We start from the raw sequence: 22801 nt of genomic DNA, 5'->3' as shown, positions 1-22801 counted from the left end.
AGATCTTGTCTGCCACTTTTAAGATTGTAAATAGTTTTTTTGTTTGTTTTTTTTTGGGCAGGGCAGAGCTGGGGTTTGTTGGTATTCACATTACTCCAGGAACATAAGTTTCATATAAAAAGTCAAAGGACAAACTATCTGATATCATAAACTACTATGACAGACTAACATGACTATGACAGACAGTGCAGTGTCTCTATCTTAAGCTACTTTTTCCTGGAACAAGCACAACTTGGAAGGCCAGCTACAGACATCACATTGCCAGAGTAACACCAGGTATTTGTATATATACCCACATTCAAACATGCATGCACATGCTACATACATTTATGTGTCCAGAAATAACAGCCAGTTTAGAAACATGATGATTTTCAATAGGAAGTATCTTTACTGCTCTTGTTCAGAGTGATCTGCTCAATTATATTTGAGCGAAATTTAGATGAATTGGTTTTGGTTTCATATTCTCTTCACTGGGTACAAGTTTCTGATACATGCTCATGACCTTGATGCCCTGCTTTTGTAACCATTTGTGCAGAAGAGCTGATTTTCTACTGACTTGAGAGTCTGCAACACAGACCTGTGTAAAAGAGTTTATGTGCACAAATTTCTGTGGATTTACCCTTTTTACACTAACTCACTGGCTCAGTGTGATTCCTATTCCCCCTCAACATACTCCAGTTTTATACCCTGATATAATTCCAACAGAGTAATTCTGACTCTGTACAGGCAAATACGAGAAGAGATCCAAATTACCTAAGATAGTCAGAGAGAGAAAAAAAGACAGTGACAACATTTTCAAAAAGTCCAAGTTTAAGCTTTTACAGAATGACACTGTTTTTTTCAAGCAAACTTATGCAATCGCTTTCTGGGCCATCTGAAATGATATTTTCTAATGTTTGTGTGTGTGCATCTTATAAATCCACAAAAGGAAAAGAAAATATTAATCTAAAATGGTACTGCCTAATTTTCTTGAATACATAATTCATCCAATATGGATTTTGGCAGCTCAGCTTTAACTCCGAAACAAAAGAAATCCACACAAAAGACAATAAATCTGCATAACACATGGTACTAAAATGATCCAATGGATTTATAGATGTTTACAAGTTTGCAGAGTGTGACACAACGTCCACCAGAAATTCAATATTCACAGCACAAAACATCATAAACATATGTCTGCAACTACAAAGGAACCTTTTTATGTGGGGATCATTGTTAAAATTGTCTTCAGAACATAAACCTTAAGTTGTAAATGCTACTCCCCATTTATTCTCCAAGACATAACAAATGAGGAAAGAAAAGCAGAGATATGTTTGTAATTGAAAATGTTTCTCAGGAAATGATCTGTACAGGAACATCATTCTCATTCCATTAACTGCTGACTCCAAGCCAACCATTTGTAAAAGTAAATAAATATGCAAACTGGCTGACAACAATGTGCCTGCCTTTAATGTTACTGTATTAGTACCCCATCTCCACAAAAGAATCTATTTTCTTTTCTCATTTCTCCATTAAACCAAACACAGCATATACACAAAAAGAATGGGATAAATGCTCTTCACAAAAAAGAATGGGAAAAATGATCCAATTTAATTTTCATTTGTGCAACACAAATTAAATGCTTATTGCCCTGAACTTCCTTGAAAGTCCAAATCAGCTCCAAAGTACTTCAGTGCCTACTTTGCTTCACCTTCCTTTTAACCAATTATCAGGAAAAGCACCCTCCATAGACTGACAGATCTCTGGCCTGAGTAGGTAAAAAACACCAGAATAGGGAGTTAACCCAATCCTTTTGAAGAGTGCATGTGATTTTCTGTGCTTTGTCTCAAGTAGCTTCCTTAAGCCTTACATGCTTTCATATTTCATTTAGGATGAAAGAATTTTCCTGCAGTTTCTAACAAGTGGTGTGGTGTCAAGCTAAAGCAGATGCCGGTCATTCCATTCATTCCTTCAACACATCCTCACAAAACATATTTTAAAATACATAAGCAGCATCTGCAGATGTTTTGTAGCAACTCTCACCCTATAGAATTTTTTTTAAATACAACTGAAAAAAACCCACAAGACTGCACTGTGAACAAAGGCAGACAGGAGTTCAAATGACTCTGCTTTTCCCCCACTGAATTATACATGTAAGCCATGCCTATAAGAAATGCTCTGACAGTTCCAAGATCTTAGCAGTACATGCTGTGCTAGATCTGATCTCTACCTGAGAACTCCTAAAACAGTCTCAGATACATTTGTAGGGTCCTTGATTCCTGCAAGTTGTTACCTGGTCTGCACCCTGTAACCCTCAATACATTTTTATTTTTTTTTATTGAAACAAGTCCTTTGACACCTATGACTTCCAATTTATTGAGATACTGCACATCGGAAAACTATACAAGGTGGTTGGGGTTATATAGAGACAGAAGGGAGCATGTTTGTACCCTCCACACTAACTCAAGTCATTGGTCTATCTGGAGTTATAATAAATCTGCAGCTAGCAACATCCAGAAAAGAGTCAGAGTCCCCCTAACCAAGGGGAGGGGACTGTTCATCCTGTAAATTCACCAGCTTGCTGCAACAGTTTTTTCAAACTATGGTGGAGCAGAGAAGCTGATTTTATAGGACTGACTGTTGCCTCATGTTCTCTCAATCATCAACCAGCTAATAGCAGCTCTTCCATCAACAAGAGGCGCTCATGCAGAAAAGACACAACCAAAGATCTGTTCCAAGAAGTCTTTCCCAGCTCGACAAGTTCTAGCTATTCCTAAGAGAAAACCCAAAAATAGTCCTTTGGAATGTAAGGGCACACTAGTAGCACGCTGAGGATTTCCTGAATTTCTTCTCTTTTCTTCTTGTGTGTGTAAGCCTCGTTTTTGAGGGAGAAAAACGTATCAGACCCATTGCATCTCACTAACCTAGATGACTACTTTTTCTTGGAAGAATTAAAAAAAAAGACTACATTCACTGAAAAGTTGAAGTTCCTTTTCCAAGGACTTTTATAAAAGTTCCAAGGACTTTTATATTCATAAAAAAATGGACTGGATTTGGTGGAGTGCAGAAAAATGAAACCTTAAAATGAAACCTTAAAATGACAGAATTATATCTGATAGCATATACTGAAGAGTGTAGTGTCTCTTGGGGTTCTCGCGACCGGTGTGAAGGTTGGTGTGTATTGACAGCAGAAAAACTGTAGGCTGCTACAGAAAAGACTACAGAAAAGGTAAAGTTGTTTCTGCATCCTTATTTCATTTCAGTGTACATCATCAAGATTGGATCCTTCAGGTGATCCCTTTGACATGCAGAAGCTCTGACGTCTGACAATCCCTGAGAAGACGGAAGTCCTTTGATGACCTTGGTCAGCTTGCTGAGCATTTCACCTGACTGCAATTTAAGAAAATACCACAACCAACACTGGTGTGATCAATAGCATAGTTGTGGCATTCTCCTAAAATGTAGATACACAAAAGTGTGAGATAATCATGCAAGACAAGATTTTGGTAGCACAAACTGGAAATTACATTTCATAGCTTAGGAAAGCACAGGTAGGTAGTTCTCCATTTGCATAGGAAATCAACCAACTCCCACAGTCTAGGTTCAAGACCCATACTCTGAATTAATCAGCTGAATATCCCACCAACAGAAGAAAATAGCCTTATTCCTACTGTACAGCGTGGAAAGCAATGCACTTCTAGATTAAGGGATACATGTCTCCTTTCTAAAGGCACAAATTGCACTTGTAAAATGGAAGCTAGGCACTTCAAAATACAGCCTTAAAAACCCGTTTATAATGTTACAGGAGGCCTGAAGCAGAATGGACACTAATACCCTCTCTCTTGAGATTTCTCTCTACTACTCTTGATTCCCAAAGCCATGCTGTAGCAATGAAGTCACCCTTCCTTTCATAAAACCAGCAGTAATGATTTTCATCCAGCCTTGCCCTTGCCCTTCAAGGGCACTGCCTAGTACCCTCCTGTGCATTCCTGATGCTGCTCATTTCCTTATAAAACTCAAACAGCTGCTCCAACTTCCAAAAGCTCTGCCTTTAAAAACAAACAAACAAACAAACAAACAAAAACCTTACTGACCTACTCATCTAATTACGGTGTTCACATGTTGTTTATCACAAAAGGAGATGCAAGAGATGTAAGCACCAGCACTGCAAAGGTAAACACACAGCTCTGAACTGCACATGCATTGAAATCATCTACTTGCTACCACCTGTCAAGCCTGGCAGACAAGAGAAACACATCTATATAGTGCTCCTACCTATGAAATGTATTGCATGGATCCTTGGCATGACCAGGTTATCAATTTCAACATGCAAAACGTTCATACCAGTAGTAGCTCTGGCACAGCATTTCCCACTTCGCATGTGAACACCACAAAAAATGCAATTCAGGTACCCAAATAACCTTCTATGGGTTTTCCTTTATAGCACCAACACATTTCCCATGCAGCCTTCAGTTGTTGATGTCATAAATGATCTTATGTTACTATTCCTATTAAAAAGTGTTTATTATTACAAATTTTTCGTTTTATTAAGCATGAGTATTAAACTCACCTAGTGCATGGCACAGCCCACTTGAAAATTCCTATCTCAAACATGCTTTCGACTACAAACAACAATTTTCCCTAGGTGGAAATTCAGCTGATAAAAATCGCTATTTTCACACTGAATCCAGTACTACTTAAGGACTGAATTTGTACCAAACTGAATAGAAAGGCATATTCACATGAAATACCACTAGGCTGAAAGAGTTAATTAAATTACTCTCACATTGCAGAAATATTTTCAGAGAATGGCATTCAAAATGAACAAAATACTATTTTCTTCCTATACTACCCAGGAAAAGTGAAGTCTGACAAGAGCAAGAAGACGATAAACTCACAGTCTTCTATTCAAAATATTATAAAACATAAACAATTATCATTAGCAAAAATATAAAGTCAGAAGTAATTCTCCCTAGGTATCACGGAAACAAAGAAAAAACAGTTCACTGAGTCAGATCTAGTCTCCTACCTTTAGGGCAAAATGCTCCACAGCCCATCATAGGGTTGCCAGGCCACCCTCATAGTGCATCAGAGGGAGAACTGCAGTCTTTCAGGTGCTTGAAGCCACTTGTTCTGCAGGCCCCTTTGCTGCTGCTCTTCAGAGAAGCTGTTTTAGCTTCAGAGCCTGTTTTCTAACGGAATGGTCCAAGCAAATCACAACTCTCAGCTCAGAGCATCGCTTCAAAACAAGTGGCTGACTGCCTATATAATTTAATATGATGCCACATGAGACTCATAGACCATCTGCAAAAGAAGCTAAATCTGCTTTTTGCAGTGTGGTAAGTTGCATTCTGAGTGCTGGGATGCAGCTTTGTGTGCTTTTGTTATCTGTTATATAACTGAACAAAATGATCAAATGGCCTGTATCAAGCACACTTTTTTTTAACCGATGTTGTACTCAGCTTCTACTGTAGATAACTTGTTATTTACAATTCCCCTTAAAGCACAGGAAAGGTCTGGGCACACAGATGACAATATTGGAAGTGATTTTTTTTTTATTATTTTTTTTTATTTTTTGAAACAAAGGCTGGTTGAAGACTGAATTCAACAAGAGGTACAGAATCCCTGTTGTTAGAATTGAGATGCGTGCATGAGGTGAGCAAATTCAGGTCCTGATCACAGTACTCTTTTCTCTATAATTACTTCCCTACTAAATACCAAATGATTAGGAGAACTCAGATGGAAGGAGATTAAGCTCTAAAATGGACAAAAACATATGAAAGAAGTGGAGGAAAAGATAGTCACAAGCTATTGAAAGAATAATAAACTACTGGTAAGACATGAACTAGTTTACGGGCTATGAATCCTTCCAAAGAGGAACAGCAATCAAAAGATAATCTAGAGCAATTACTTACTGAGGATAAAAATCAAATTGCTATGAAGTGGTTTACAAACTAAAACTTTTTGGAAGTTGTGAAGCGGTTAAGTGTCTGCTTCAAACTAGAGCCTAGATGAGGAAAGTGACACATCCTGGCTCACTTCTCAGCAGAAAGTGGTTACTTTTCTAGTTGCCAGCATCACTTAAAATACCAGTTGCAAAAGGCAAGTATGGAGAATCATAATATACTTAATCATCCAGGGTTATTCAGCTGTGCTAGACAACAATGCTTCCCCTGGTTTCATTTCACACATGATCCACTGAAAAAAATAAAAATAGATACTGAGCTCTCATCAGGGTCTTGAAACCCCACTGACTGCCGGTTTTGGAGAGTCTCCGATACACATTGATCTGCAGTTACCAGGTCACTCCTAAAAGCGACTTTCCCTCGCCAACAGCCCTATTTTATGTTGCAGTAGTTATGTACTACTCACAAATAGTAATGGGGCTCCCCACTCCTACTCCTGTAGTCCCATTGCTTTTCAGCATTGGGAAACTGGACTGCTGAACTGCTGAATAACAACAGCATTCAATTACAGGACAATACAGAGCTGGCAGTTCTTTACCAAGCTTTTCTTTTCCTAATTTCTGAATAGAATCCTAAGTCTCCCACATGCCTCCCAGGCAGAATTGCCATAATAAAGCAAGTACAGTAAGGAAAAGCAAGTTCCACTTGAAACAATCGAGAAGGATGCTGAAGATATAAATATCTGTGTAAGAAATTTCACAGACTCTGAACCAACAGCAGTTTAGTGACTAATTATAAAGTGCCACTTTTTTGCATCAACAAAAATAGCTATTCTTTGAAAAATAGTAAATGGAAGTTGTCTTTTTTACAAAGAGTTTTTGTACCTACAGTAGTAGCCAAAATACCATACCCATGTAACTTGTTTTAATAGGTATAGTTTCAATAGGGTAAGAAAGTTCTGAATTAGCTAAAGGAAAGCTGCTTTCTTGAAGGTCATAACCTGGTGAGAAGTCGACAATAGCAGGTCTGAAGCGCATAGCTTGGGGACACAAACACTGAGGAGAGGAATTTCTGATCACACTCTCTACAATCCATTTTCACTTGCCACAAACATAAATCCAAGTGGGACTTAATTTCTAACTCCTGTAATCTAACAACAACAGCAGCAACACAATCATCATTCCCAAAGTCTGTGCCTCCCCATTCCCTCAGCAGAGATCACTGCAGAGAAAAACAGCACATTGGTAAGATGTTTTGGGCCTAGCATTTCCCAAACTGCTCCTAAGGGTTTACTTTCAACCCCACAATTTTCAGCCTTGTAAAACCAGAAGTATAGCCAGGGAGGACTGAAGTCTTTTTCAAGTGGTTTTGGCCATCAATACAGGAAACAATTCAAAAGCAACATGACACTGATAGCTTAATTTGTGAAAATGGATAAATACCATATCTGCCACATAGCACATTAACCCATGTAACAAATAAATACAGAAATAGCACTGCAATGCTTGGTTAAAAGGTTTTGGTTCACAGAAGAGGAAATTTAATTAAAGCATGTAATGTCAATTACTGTCATTTGTAATTTTATTTTGCTTCCCTAGAAACAGTACAGATGCAGGATTCTAAAGCTACCTGCATGTTTGATGCAAATGGGATAAAATTATCTAGCTTCTGAGAAAATCCAGATAGTAGTAGGAAAAAAATGCATTTTTACCTAACCTCATTCATGGATCTTCTTCAAAGTGTTGATTACATGAGGACTGACATGCCTCCAATTTAAATGTATAAGCGAACAACCCAGACTGAAACAAGACTTTTATGTTTAAAAAATTGTGTTAAGTCATCAGAAAGGTTGGGAGGAAAGCAGTGGCCTAATTCTCAGCTCCTGTAAATGGGCACAGCCTTACTGAAGACAACAGAAGAGCATTGATTGATATCAGAAGAGAATTTGTCTTACTGTTTTTACTGACTGATTTTAATAGGAAATTACAAGAACAGATCCTTAATGCTTCTGTCTCTTTCACTCTGCTCTATGCAAAAGTGACAGAGACCTAGGAGCTATGCGGAAGACTCCAAGTAGCTCACCACCACAGTAATAAACATTGCCAAACCTCTTCTCAGTCCCTTTTCTCCTTTGCCATATGCAACGTGCTGAAGTGTCAGCATCCACTTCTGCTTTTATACAAGCTGCTTTTCAGCAGTAAAGCACAGGGCTACACAGCAGTATATTACCATATTCTCTTGAAGTTAGGAAAAAGTACCAGAAAAGGATGACTGAAACTTACCGTCGGTGAAACATTAGATTTCTTTCGACCTTGCAGAATATCATCTGAGCTACCACTAGCATCAGCAGAATATCCACTGTAGAGACCTCCATGTCATTTTCCTTTAAGCAGGACCACATCTAAATATGGCAAGCATACCACCATTCAAAATCCTACTTTCCTCAATAGTGTAGTACTACAGTAAAATGGTGATGAGAATTACAGTAAAGAGCTAACAAAAGAAAGAAGAAAGCAATCAGATACTTTTATATGTCTCCAAATGATACACATAAATTGCGTCTATCAGGTTTCCCCAGGCTATTTTAGGAGTATGCAGAACACAAAATGATGCAGATTTATTACAGAAGTCTAAATCTAATCTACTTGAACTTAAAATGCCAGGAATCACGTACATGAAGGATGAGAAGGCAGAACTCATATGTATAACAACATAAGCAGAAAGAAGAGTCCTACAAACTGGGCATCACATAAAGCGCTCAGTTACTGAGAAATTATGGTTCAGATCTGTTGCAGAACTCTATCAGTGTGTAACTCCTGAGAGGGAAATGATATCTCCAAACAGGTTGTCTGCCTTCCTGAGTCCTCACTAAGATGATAAGAGGTTGACATCTGGGACTTCAGGGGTGGCTTTGGGGTATGAGTGACACCATTTTGTCATTGAAGGTCTCAAAGGTCTGCTACAATGTTTGAAATCCAGCTATTGAACTCTCTGAAATATTCTTTGATTTTCACAGTCCACTTACATGAGGACACGTATGATATAAAACTTCTTGTGTGCTGGGTCCACGTTTCACTATGCTGAGGAAATTCTCTGCTGTTCCAGCAGGCCTGCTTTAAGGCCTGTCCACATCACTTTCACAACCAGCACAAAATGCTACAAAATGAAGCCAAGAAGCTGCCCTAGGACAAACAGCCCTCTTTACCAGGGCTAAAATCCAGAAATGATTCACTCCAAAACAGACTGTGTAATGCAGAGGGATATGGAGGGTGAGGGGTCAAATATATGAGTTGTATCTTTAGATGTGCAAATTATCAAACTGTGTTCCTCCCAGATAACATATGGGAACACCGGCAAATGTCTTTCAAAAGGGCCAAGTCCAGACAGACCTAGGTGACAACTGCAAAAAATTAGACTATTGATAAAAATAAAATACCATTGACATGACGCAGTTCACCTATATTATGACTGATAAACAGATTAAAATATTCTGACAAGCTCTTAGTGGGATAACAGCTCCCCCAGTATGTTACCATTATTTATAATGTACCTTGCAAGGTGTGAGTGTTATTAAGATTTTTCCTTAAAAACACAGGAAAAAGAGAATGATGTTATAGCTATAAATATACACGTCTTTATACCTTGTATCATAGACAAAACTCTTACTACAAACGTGTGCAAAGAAAATCTTATTATTTGGAAGGCCCAAGTAAGACAGCCTCTCTCTCTAAGAGGTTTCATTCCCTGCCATCAGATCAGGTTTTACTCAGGTCTAAAACTTTCACCTGGAGGCAGACTCACTAACTGTTATAAGCTCACATTTTAAACCAAATGCAGGAATTACTTTCCTTTCATTTTCTGTGTGAATTACGCTGGATCGAAATTTGAAGACAACAATGCTACTGAAAACAGAGAAAAGACTTCAAAGTCAGCAAAATTTCAGCACACAAAGCTCTTATGTAAATCATAACTCCTGCTGATTTCTCTCATGACACAAAAATATTACACAGCAAGAGTAATGGCAGCAGAATTAGCTACTGAATAGTTTGCTCAGTGTTATGACGTAGTATTCCCAGTGAAAAACTAGTGAACTGATTTACAAAGATGTCCAAAATCAGCTCAAAACTTGTGCCAGAGCAAGGAAAAAAATCCTTATTTATAGACCTGCATATTAACAAACCACTTTCTTTCTCTTGTCTCTGCCTTCCATTTAAGTCTTCACATTACTTGAGTTGGATTTCCTTTAGGTCTGGGTCCTGTTCACTAAACTGCATTAATACACCAATTCCATCTTGTGATCTCCTTTTCTAGACCGTTGCCAAGCTGGCAATATGGTTCCTGCGAGACTACTTTCCCTGACATGCAGTAAGCTATTTATTGACACACCACTGTTCCCATGCCGTTCTGCACCTAAGCAGTGAACTGGATAGAAGTTCCATATGTTGGAGCTGTTACATTTCTGTGGAAAATTGTATTACTTGGGTAAATAAAAAGGTAGGAGCAGCAGGAAAAATATCATAAAAATGCAGCTGAATTTGTTTCATCCTGCCTCCATCAGCAGTTTTGGTCTATGACCTCTGCATATGAGTCATGCAAGCACTTTAAAACTTGCAGTGATTTTTCTTTTCAGGATAGGAAGTTCAAGGCTTACATTTCAATTCCCCAACCATACATTATTTTTCTCCATACACAATTTCTTGATAATTATCTATGAACTAAAATACATAGGCGTCTTTTTTTGCCTAAGTTGTGGTGCAAATTAACCCAAACCATTCGTCTCAATAACCAGTCTCTGTGTTCTTGGCAGAATATAGCTGATGTGTAGGTTATTCCTGGAACCATACTAGGTAAATGCTCTCATCATAGTTTTAGTCATGGAAACAGGCTTCTACCAGGCAGTTTGTGAAAAGGGAATTTCCCAGCATATCTGTCAGAAACAAGTAGTAGTACAGTACACCACTTTATAAATAAAAATTTTATGCAGCACTCATAATTTTTAATGCAGACCACGGTGTGTTCTACAAATCAAGTAATGCTTGTTTGAGCACAGGGCTCTTGTCCCACTGCGAAAGCACGTTCTCTATTCACAGTCCCTCTGCAGCATGGCTCCACTCCTCCAGTCCTACATTCACAAACAGATGAAGAGCAACAAGTCAAAATACCATATAGGCACCAGCAAAACAAAGATCTCCTCATCCATCACATGCATACAAACTACTGGATTTCACTCACAGTACCCTAACTTTCAATTAGCTTTGCAGATGAGTGTATCTTGTTAGCATATACCCCACCATTTGGTGCTGTCCTGGCAGTAAGCACCACTGACTCACTTCACTGAGACAATCCCAAATCAAGCAGGATTGTTTCTGGACTTCTGCAGGCCATTACAGAACTGCATGAAGGCATTTGTGAGATGTCTCCAAGAATTCACAGTGCTTCCATTATGTGGGCATACTCTGGAACGGCGAGATAAAAGGTCACTCTACAGCTCACTGGCAGAACTTGGTACTTCTTGTATGTATTTGAAATCTGAATTTTAATCCAAGAATGTTAGTGTCAGTGTTCAAAGCACATGGTCCGTTTGAGGACAATGTGATAGCACTTGGGAGACCTAACACTTCACTGCGTGGTCTCATTGGGCTCCTACTCGGATTCACAGTCTGCTTTGAAGAGACTACTTTTCAGTTTCTCTACACGTTATCTATCAGTTGGGGTGTCAGGTCCACAAACCTGTGTTTTCTGTGTTCTATTTGAGCTCCACCACAACACTTGAAAAACAAGATTAAGAGGAAGACCTCATAGTAAAGGATAAAAATCAAGCTACTACATCAAGATCTGTCATGTTGACTTTGACCTCTTCTTTTAGATTACCCTCTAGGGACTATGTTAGGAATTACTATAGTGGCTATGGCTGCAACTAAGCACTCATTGCTTCCTGAAAAATTTAACAAATAATCCCTTCAGTGAGAGAAGATATTAAAAATAAATAAATAAAATATATCACTGCAGCTAAATTCTATAGGGCCTGCATGTCCTCAGCATATTCCCCTAGGATATTTTATAATAAAATCAAACAGTCTAGCGTTTAAGTCCTGACTGTATGGGGTGCCACTGTTCTTCCCTTGATCTCTCTTCAGCTGGCCCTGCCTACATAACAAGAATGTTTCCCATCTTACTTCTCTAGAGTACTAACAGCAATCAATATTTCTAGTTTATCTAATGGGCAGACTCTGGGCTCTTGCAAACCACTTGTTTGCAGCTTAATCTAGATGGAAATCTGCGTTCATCCTTAGAAAGCCTTGCTTTAAAATTCCTTTCTGAAATGTACAGACAACCATCTGAGTATTTCTTTCTAGTCTGAAGGAGTTAAAATGCAGGTGAGAATCCCCTGCTGAATCAATGATCAGCTCAAGCACAAAACCTAATCCCTCTGACAGATCTGGACTCAGTTTTGGAACTCTCCTACATCTGTGAACAAATTAATCTTTGCGGTTTTTTTTTTTTTTTTTTTTTTTTTTTCTGTTAGCTCTCCGGATATAACCAGGGACCTGAAAGCTTCTGTTTTTCTTCAAATATGTCCATTTTCATTAGTACTACAGAGTATGTCAGGCAAATGCTGCCCTTCGTTACTTGTGCAGACCAACTGCAATTACCAAGTATGTTATAGTAACCAGGATGGTGTCTAAAGCCTTTTTCCATAGCTGTGCTTGCTCTGTAGCATTAACGGGAAGAAGGTAAAACCTTGCATTTGTCACAGAGGTAAGCGCATCTGTTGACTCCAGGCATAACAAGGGACGACAAATCTATGCTGTTAAAGAACTACAGTGGCATTACAAGCCTCATGATATCACTTTGATGTAGATAATGGTCATTATCACTGTTTTATGGATAACAAAACAGACGGAAAGGAGAATTTGCCTGCACCCTCAGAACAGAACCAGGATCAGCACTCCAGGGCTGCTGGCTCCCAAATACAAGCTTAGCCCACTTCAGCATCAGTCAGCTCCCACCTCTGCCTGAATAAGCTTCACCAACATGCCATGGCACTGCTTTCATCTCACCCCCTTTATCCTGATGCAAGCTGGATGCCTCCTGAACACGCCTGTCACCTTGTCCATCTGTCTGTCGACCCCACCCCTTGTTTGTTGTCACCTTTCCACTCTCCCACCCCAGTGCTGCTGCTGCCACTTCCTCCCCACCTGTGCTTTTGTGGCTCCCCCTTCTCCACCATACAACTGAAGGCACAGAGCCAGAGCTGATATATCCAACAAATCTCCTTTTCCAGAAGGTTCCACAGGGAGCAGAACCAGAAATTAAACAGCAAAAAACAGTGCCTCGTGCTGCCAATTCAATTGATCAGATTTTGAATGTAGGTATTAAAAAATATTAAAAGGGCTGTTAAGTCCCTCATGCCCCACTTAGTGGCACCTTAAATTGACAAACTTTCTGCCCCAGAAGCCTATTTACTCCTCAAACGGAAGCCGCGCTGACCGCTGACTTTACATTAGCAATGACACAGGTTGTGTGGTCCTCAGCATAATCTCCAGCCTCCCATGATTCCTGTAAAATATCTTTTTCTGACCATTTTTTTTAAAAGTATTAAAAAAGTATTCAAAAGACAACTTGCTTAGTCTTTGCTTCTAGAAACCAGTGCTGTCAGAATTAGGTTCAAAAGTACTGCACTGGCAAGAGAAATACACTTAGATTGATCAAGGCTTGAATGAAGGCTTCTCGTAATAAAGTGAAGATGTCACCTTTAACAGTAAGAGGAATCTACAATTTTGTTGAAGAGTACCCCCAGTTAGCCCATTTTCATGAACAAACATGAGATTTCCAGTTTCTGGGCCCTCATACAGTAAACCTGTTGGTTTATAATTACTACTCTCTTTGCTTTGCCAGGGCAGGGGGAAAAGGGCAGGCGAGATATTGTACGCTACCACAGCAGCACCTGCATGCAAATGCAGAGATATCAGCTTAGGGGCTCCGAAGGGAGCCACTTGCTCTAAGTAAATGCTGTTTGACAGCAGCTCCTAATAAGAGGAAGGAAATGAGGGAGAGAAAGACAAGTGATAGGAGACAAAAGGACTTTGCAAAACAGGGCTTTATGGCTTTTTGTTTGTAGCATTTTCTCTTTGCTCTGTTTAAGCACAGCACCTTCCAATTCCAGATAGTGCACAAAAGAGATACCTGTCTAAGAAAGTTTTCAATCTGGAACTGTCTTGCAAAATGCCTCACAGACTCAGCAGTCCATTATTAGGAGTAACAATGAACTACCTCTAATTAATTTGGCACAGCCTTTGCTTCTGATACCAGTCAAATCAATATTAATGGGGACTTTGTGCTCTCTCATTACAGCACAAAATGGGTACCAATCTTCTCAGGAAGATTTTTGGACAGTAAACTGTGTTTGAGGTCAGTGTAGTTGGCTTCTTCCCACCCACCCCCTAATTTTTTAAACAGGATGGAAAAAATATATAATGATGTGCTATTTAGTACCTGGATAAAAATCTACATTCAGGCTGCCTACAATGAAAAACTGAAAACAGTTCAATAGGAAGAAATCTCAGGCTAAGAAAATAAAGATTTTAGTAGCTCACAGGGCTCAAATTAAACACTTAAATAGGTAACGCTAGATATTTCTCGTGCTGCCTCACATTTCTCTATTTATTTTTATCTGCAGGATCAGGCGTGTTAGAGAGAGAGGCCTGGTAAGAATTGCCTCAGCCATCATTCTTGGTTACTTACATCTGTGGTCAATTTTCCACACTTTCTTCCATAAAAGGTAAACGAGGCACTGTACTTGCAACAGGATAATCTAAACAATATGAACAATGTTACTGTTAAAGACCATCTGGCTCATCAAGCGCAGCTCCAGACTTTTAACTCCTTGAATAAAGTGTGGAACCCTGCAGTGTATTTTTCTTTTTTTTATCTAAAAATCATTTTTAAAACGATAAAAGTAGAGCTCCTGCAGACACATGGGATCCGGAGCGCAGGGAAAATTTATTTTCTTTTTTTATCCCTCTTGTATCCTACATATGCTGCAATCCAGGCTAGAGACAAACATTCAGACATCACATTTTTCTACAAGAAAAGCTCTCAAGTTTTCTGCAAGAAACTTCTGTGTCTAGCTGGTATGTGTGGGGTTGCATTTCAGAGGGGAGACAAGAGGGTTAAGTATTTCATAATTCACTTCAACTTAATGGCCTGATCCTGCCACTTCTTAAAAGGTAACCAAAGTCAAAGAAGGGTCACCAGAAATTAAAAGAAAGAAAAAAAAAATGTGGGAGGGATAAGGGCGAATGCAACCAAAGAAGGCTTTTAATTGTGCACAATTTCTTATATGGTAGATAAATTAACAAGTGGCTGGTCCCTGGGAAAAAAAAAAAAAAAAAAGAAAAAAAAGTTAAAGCAACACAGGAAAAAAATATCCTCAAAGAAGGCAAGCTGGCAGAGAGAAAACTTAGGTCCTCCACGAAGACCAAAGCACAGAGAAAGCCGGGGCAAGGAAGTGCTGGAGCTGACTGTACACAGGATACCGGGAAGCTGGGCCATGGCTGTGTGCCTCAGTTTCCCCCAGCCCAGGAGGGTGCTGTCAAGACTCACTCAGCTCTGGGAAGCATCCTGAAACACCAAGAAGCCACGTACCTGGTGCCTTGGAGCAGAACAGCTCCACAGACATGTAGGAGTTAAATATCCATACACATTTAAAAGTCTACACACTTCAAAATGCACTTTTTCAAACTGAACAACAGCTGGAATTAAATCTTGTCATCAGTCTTTGTTCACGTTTCTCTCAGCTCTAGCTCTGTAATTACCGTGCATGGGGTGGGTTAAACAGCTCTGCAGCCCCACATTGCTGGGCTCTATCAGAGGGTAGGGCTTTGGTCCTCAAGAGATTTTTTCCCCATCCAAAGAAGTTTTAGTGGCTTTATTAAAATGTAACTGTTTTCTTGAAATACTTTAATGCTTTTTATTTATTTCTAAAAATATTTTTAGAAGGCAAAGAAAATGAAATAGATCATAGTTGTTTTTCTTTTAGGGTAAACAACACACAAATTAATTTTCATATTCATTGGTTCCTTACTTTAAATTCTGCATCTTGCTTTAACCAGAAACATCACCCTATCTGGTTTCTAGGTAAAGCGCCCATATGACTGAACCTTCCCCTACAGTCAAAGTTCTTCCAGCCACTCCCAGAAACATGTGCCCACAACCTTTTTTCAAAGTCAGAGTACTCTAATTTGGATCTAATTTTCACTGAAGCTATTTTATCATAAGCCCCCTGCAATATGTACTAAAATACATATGCTAAATTCTTTGCCTAAAAATGTTTTTAAAATGCAGTCAGGGCTTTTTTTTTTTTTGATTTTTAAAGAAAACGTATTTAAAATATGATCATGACTCATCAGTTAAAAAAAAAAATGTTACAGTAAGCAAGATAGGTCAGGCAGTTTTATGATTAATAGGGTCAAAAAGCTAGAATTCATATTTAAAACTTCAGCTGCTCATACTGAAAAAAATAACAGTCTAGTAAGCACCGACTACACACCAGCCAAAAAAAAAAAACAAAAGTAAAATTTCAGTGAGAAGCAGTTCTATACAGCAGAATAGTTACTCTGGTTCCTCCCCCCCCCCCCAAAAAAAAAAAAAAAAGTCTAGATTTCTAGATCGAGAGGTTTTCTGAGCATAATTTTTCCAAAATAAACCTTGCTATTAAGCACGATATGTTAGAGTGCAACATGGATATAAGACATCTTAATGGCTACTTTGCTGCAAAACTGCCTCTTCTCTTTTGTACCAACTCTAAAAACCCTTTCCCGCTACTAAAGCTAATACTAGGATTTCAAAAAAAGAAAACAGAACTCATTTGATCAAAAAGGAATCTCTTGTGAAAACCTCTGTATGTCAGTGATAACATCAGTTACAAAAGCATCTACCAATTATACAGTACTTATGAGGAAAAAAAATCTTATTTTAAATTTCTTTTTCTGCTAACTTGACTGAGAGCTCATGATAAGACGCATGAAATGCACTGTAAGTAACTACTGGACTTTAATAAGGAGCATTCCACAGGAACACTACTAACACGTGCTGCGTGTATATGTGCTAACACTGTTCTGCAAAGCCTTAAATTACACACTTCAATGCATTAGATTTAAATCTGGTAGATATTGGCTCCAATTAATGGGATTATAACTCTCAACTAAATCTAGAAGTAGATTACTGGATTTCAAACCATTTCTTTAAGGCACACCTGTCCACTAATCCTCCCACCACATTCACACTCAACCCTTTCAATTTTTCATCTGGAACGCTCAAATGAACTTTCAAATGGAATTCTCAGCATCACTTCTTTTCACCTATCTGGAAACTGAGGCACACCACAATCAAGCATCCAAATCTAATGCAGGAACTTGTGCCATTAAATGACCACTGTTTTGAAAGAGGTAATCGTACTTTGTTCCCAAACTTATTGCTCATTCTCACTGCCACATGCTCATCATTTCTTGCACAAGCATTCGCAGGTCCTTATGGCAAATTACATCAGGAAAGACTTTCAGATTAAAACTAATCAACCAATCAAGAAAAAAAGTTACTTTTAACTTACATCAGTTCCCTGATCCCAATCATTCCAGTCACACAAACACTTGAGTTGGAGCAAGGCAGGGGACATCTAAGGATTTACAATCAGACAGGAAGACTCTGTGTGAGTGTAACACTAATGTAACTGTAACAGGATGAAAGTGGTCCTGCTTTCTAATGTCCTGCTGTGCACATGAAATCACACATCCTCAGGACCCTCAGAATTCTTCAGTAGAGAAGGTGAACAGGGAATAAATCACTTGAAAAACAATATTCAAAAAGATTACAACCAACATCAACAGATGGATCTTCAAAAAGAAGTAAAACTGAGAAACTCCTTATGCAGCCCACTGAAGGTGTCAAAAACTTCATGCAGTTAAATGCCAGCTGGGAAAATTCACCCAAAAAAAGTATTTGGAGCGAGTTTTAGTAAATGTACATACAAAGAGTTGCCAATGACAAATTGTTGGAGGCTGGCAAAGCATTCTGAAGAGCTGTCACGTGTTCCCCCTCTGCTCATACTCCTCTCCAGCTGTACCTCTCTGAACAGTAAGTGCTGAGCTACTTTGGCCTTTGTTAACCCATTTTTATGTTAACTAGAGAAAGATAGTTATTTTTTAAAAATGCCAATTAAGTGAAATATTAAATTAACAAAAGGAATCAAAATCTAACATTTCTATTTAGATGACAGCCATCAGAAAAGCACCAAATAATTATACTCATTGGTGTAATTCAGCTTTTCTTTCAAGACCTGGAACAGTAAGATTTTTCTGGAGCCTTTTCCTTCTCTAATGGAATACCCAGGCATTGTACCTGCCTTCAGGTCAGAGGGAAGAGAAACCATTATGGGTCAATTCATGTGAATTAATACAGCTGAGTCTGTAGCCATTATTTAGGAGCATGCTCTAGGTGGGCACATCTCAGGTAGAGATTTTTCAGAGCCAAATAGTATACTTAGCAGCAGAATGTTTAAGTGCAGCAAAATTCTCTAGTTGGCTTTGAAAATATTTGTCATAATGTTTGCATCTAATTGAAGAAAAAAGAAAGAAGAAAAAAAAACAACCAACAACAAAATAAACAGAAATTGTTTCCTCCACATCCAGGTCTATTCTCTACTTGAAAAAGTGGTTAATTACTGTTCTAAATTATGTTAAGCTTACTCATACTAAATCTCACCAAGAAACATCTGACCAACTTTGTATGAATTTCATATGGTAGTATATGCAAGTTTTCGTAAAACCTCATTCCCATGCTCCAGGCCAAGTCAGAGCTGAACAGCTGCATGGCTGCTCTGCAAGGTGGAAATGCAGTAGAGACAAAGGGAGATCTTAGACGTGTGCTTTTACACCTGGAGTACTGTGTCCTGTCCTGGGCCTCCCAGTGCAAGAGAGAGCCCTGTAAAGGGCCACTAAGATGAAGAATAGCCTGGAGCACCTCTCATATGAAGAAAGGCTGAGGGAGCTGGGACTGTTTAGCCTAGAAAAGAGAAGGCTCAGGGGAAACATCTGAAGGCATACTGTAATAAGGTTTGAGCCAAACTCTTCTCAGTGGTGTTTACTGGCAGGACAAGAAGCAGTGGGTGCAAACACAGAAGGTGTTCTGTCTGAACATAACAAAATGCTTGTCTACTGTGAGGGTGACCAAGCACTGGCATAGGTTGTCCAGAGAAGTTGTGAGGGCTCCATCAAAAGCCATGGAGACCTGACCCTGGACAGCTGGCTTTAGGTGACCTCTAGAGGTCACTTCCAACCTCACCCATTCTGTGTTTCTGTGACTTCAAGTACACAGTAGCTCAGCAGGGATGCTGGCATGAACAATTGTGAATGAATGGAGACATCACCTGCCTCATGTTACACTGCCTGTATAAGCCCAAAGACCCAAGGCCCACAGTGATTCTACAACTCTGAAATGCTCATGTGGTTCAACTCCTGATAGAAACTGGAGAGCAGTACAGTCACTGCAGGAACAAAGAACTGAGCAAAGAATTCACCAGGATATCCATGCCCTCAGCCATTATTTACATGAAGAGACATCAAGTAATATATCTCACATTAAGGAAATCTAAGCCATATACAAGAACACCTTTTTTTTTTTTTTCTTGAATTCCTACAAAGAGTTAGATTCATTTAGAATCCTGTTACTAAGTAAGAGTGGTGTTACACAAATATTCTCTAGGCATATTTGTTACATGGTGACAAAATACGGAGCACAATAATACGGAGCACAAATATGCTCTGGGCATATGATTTGTTAAAAATAGAAACTATTAAAAATTATTTCTTTTTCTCTTTCCTCTTACCTAATGTTTGATATCTTTCATTAAGCATGTGAAAATCCTTATACACACCACAAAGCAAATGACATGGCTCCTTTAAGAAGAAAGCATGAAGCTAACATAGATCACTTCCAAATAAGAAGCAATCCTCTCCTTTTCTGGAGATTGAAGTTACAAAAACGAGTGGCCCACACTCTGTAGTAACTGCTGTGAAGCAAAAAATAAAAACGCTCACGTTGCTGCTTCCTCTGCAAAAGTGTCAATGATGGTTATGACAATGCACACGACACTTCTAAAGCCTGGTAAACTAAAAGACAAGAAGGGCTCTGCTAAACATAGAATCCACTGTAGTGTCTGGATGAAACAAACGAAAAAAACTTCTGTAGCTGATTGTGCTGTCTCTAGATTTTGTCATTCATTATTTAAGTTCAATGGAAACAGTTCAGCCTTGATGTAGACTGACTCATCCACTTTAACTTCCAATTTCCTGAAAACGATCCATTAGTTTTTGGCAAGTTTAGTACTGCACAGTACTTCCACGAAAATGGCAGTTCTCAAACTCCTCTGTTTTCTACAATGCCTTTTGTAGAGTTTTAGTAAAGGCAGAATTTGAAGATACGCATGTCCTTACAAAACTGAATGTAATTCTTACCTGAAGATGTCCAGCACACTATTACCAAGGGCAAATGAATGACTTTGTTCCTAAATGTTCTCTTCAAACGTACTTGTTGGGACAAATCCTACTGGGCTATGCTATACTCTGCGTAAGAAACAGCAGGCATTTATTAAAGATCAGAAGCTGGGTTTAGATGTGTTAAGTTTTATCTGTCCAAGAAAACACAAAACTATTCGCTTACCTTCACTTCTTCAAAAAGTGCAGTGTGTACTCTTGCACTTCTCTGGGTTTACAATGGCTGAAGTGAGCCACATAATAAGTAAATGTTACTTCTGCCGTATGCAACTTCAATTGTTTTTAAGTTTACCATTCCCTCCAAGAATTTTGTCACCGAGTGGTATCTGAAATATGTCAGTAATTCAAAATGGAAAATAACTGTGGCATCTCTAACGCCACCACTTGGTAATCATAGATGAATGTGGTCTAGTAAATGGTGACTAGTAAAATTCTTCTTCTTCTATCCCCAGGATATAATTAGTTAAAAATGAGAAAGGAGAGCAAATCATTAATGAATATATGTGAAAGCAGCTTTCAAAGTACTCAGTAGGATTCCAAATCCGTAGGTGCTCTACTTCAGCTGATATAGTAGAAAAGCTTTTCCTCCTAAAATTGTTTTACTTAATTTGTACACCTTGCAGAGTGTGGGGCTGGAATCTTGTGTTTATCCGTGCTCTAAGGATGCTACAGCAAACAGCAGCACAGATTTCCTCACCTCAGCATATCGTATCTCGATCTACACATGGCAATCATGAACAGGTTGCAGTTCCATGTTTGTTCAGCTCCCTAGCCCTCTCTCCTGGGACTGTCAGCAAGCGCAGATAATTAACGGATATTTGCAAGATAGTATCTTTGTAAGAACTATCCTGATCTCATGCACAAAATTTTACTTAAGTGATACATGTACAGCCATCACATATGAATGGATTTTTGGCTGCTATGGGAATATTCAGATGTGACAAACCAGGTGCCTGTATCTCAGCTCATAAAGTCCACCAGACATCTAATTCTCTAGTGCTGGATGTGAAGACAGCTGCTGAATTCAGACAGACAAACCTGTTTCAGAAAACAGTTGTTTGTTTGCTGGCCTTCTATCTCAAGCCAGTCTTTGCACAAGTATTTCTACTATAAACAAGGCATGCAAAGAAGATGATAGACCAAAATTAAAATAATTACTACCTACCGGAGGTTTCCTTACTTTCTGCACAAGCAAGGCGGTACTAGATATTTCAGAGCAATGCTAGTTTTCCTTATTTTCCTAGTACGTAGGTTACTATTGTTCAGTTCAGAAAGACCTCTCTATCTTGCTGAAATCACTGGGAAGCATCCCCAAAGACTTTTTAAATACTCAAACAACTAACATAACCTAACCCCTTCCTTCCTTTTGGGGAGTGGTGGAGGTAGATTCTAATTTACATATTTTGAAAACGTCTCATTTCTTGAAGCTACGCTTAAGGTTCACTGTATCTGACGGATCACCTTCACTCTTTGTAGGACATTTTCAAGCCTTAATATAGTATGTACCTGTCCTTAAGCTCTGTGCTCTTTGGGTTGATCCATATATGCACCTCTTTAATCACATGAGTAGTTTCTTATCTACTTGACTTGTCTACTTGAACACTTACTATTAAGCAAGGAATTAAGTGGTTTGTCAGACTGATCCCAAGTGCTTAACAACTGAACAGCATGAATTTTTACTCAGTTGGGTAAGAAAACTTTTCCCAGAGCTTCATCTCTATCCATGCTAGCTGCCTACAGAGCAATCTACTTTCCTGACAAAAGAATAAAACACAGACTTTCTTATCTCTCTGATAACTCTTTTTGTTAATGATACTGGAGACCACTGGTTTGAACCAGGGATCAAAATGAAGCAGAGCTGGTATACTAGTCATCTAGGGGTTAAGCTAATTTGTTAGTGCCCTTGCTGTTTCTTGCCATCAGCCACTGTGCATCCACTCTTCAAATTCTGAAAAGAACACCAACCTTTAATCGGTGGTATTAGTTCCTTTGACAAAATGGAAGATTATGTCTTTTTCCCACAAGCCTTCTTGCAAAGCTTAGCCAGCTTCCATCTGGTCTGGCTAATTAAATGTAAGTTAACATTAAGTTAAGAGCCAGCTCCAGCCCACAGACCTTCTATTCTGCGACTGCAGATTTATTAATTGGCCAAACTATCCGAGTATTTAATTCCAATTTTTGATTGCTTCTATTTTCTTTACTCTCTCATGAAAACAGGGAAATGTTTTTAAAGCCATATTTGCATAATTTCAACTAGAAACACAAAACACAAAGACATGCTAATAAGATTCTGAGCAGCCATAAATTTGTCATTATTTTCTCCTCTATTTGACATGTTAAAAAAGCACTGTCATAACAGCGTGA

At 38.8% G+C, this 22801-nt stretch overlaps 1 protein-coding gene across 3 annotated transcripts in view; it reads right to left on the bottom strand.

Annotated features, from left to right (window-relative positions):
* Positions 1 to 22801, bottom strand: part of PARVA (parvin alpha) — a 66407-nt gene that overhangs the window by 29335 nt on the left and 14271 nt on the right. Inside the window, exons 1-2 of one of the 3 annotated variants that reach the window (XM_038180617.2) lie at positions 20604 to 20630; positions 20399 to 20506 (exon numbers count right to left, since the gene is read on the bottom strand). The exons of 1 other annotated variant lie outside the window; for it this stretch is intronic. The gene's annotated coding sequence lies outside the window, so the exon portion shown is untranslated. Of the gene's footprint in view, positions 1 to 20398; positions 20507 to 20603; positions 20631 to 22801 lie in introns of those variants that run through there. One more of the 3 variants, XM_072039439.1, reaches the window with a different exon arrangement.

The sequence above is a fragment of the Anas platyrhynchos genome, chromosome 5 (assembly GCF_047663525.1).
Source record: "Anas platyrhynchos isolate ZD024472 breed Pekin duck chromosome 5, IASCAAS_PekinDuck_T2T, whole genome shotgun sequence".
NCBI lineage: Eukaryota > Metazoa > Chordata > Aves > Anseriformes > Anatidae > Anas > Anas platyrhynchos.
The sequence above is the reverse complement of the archived record's forward strand: the minus strand, read 5'-3'. Positions and strand labels throughout refer to the sequence as shown.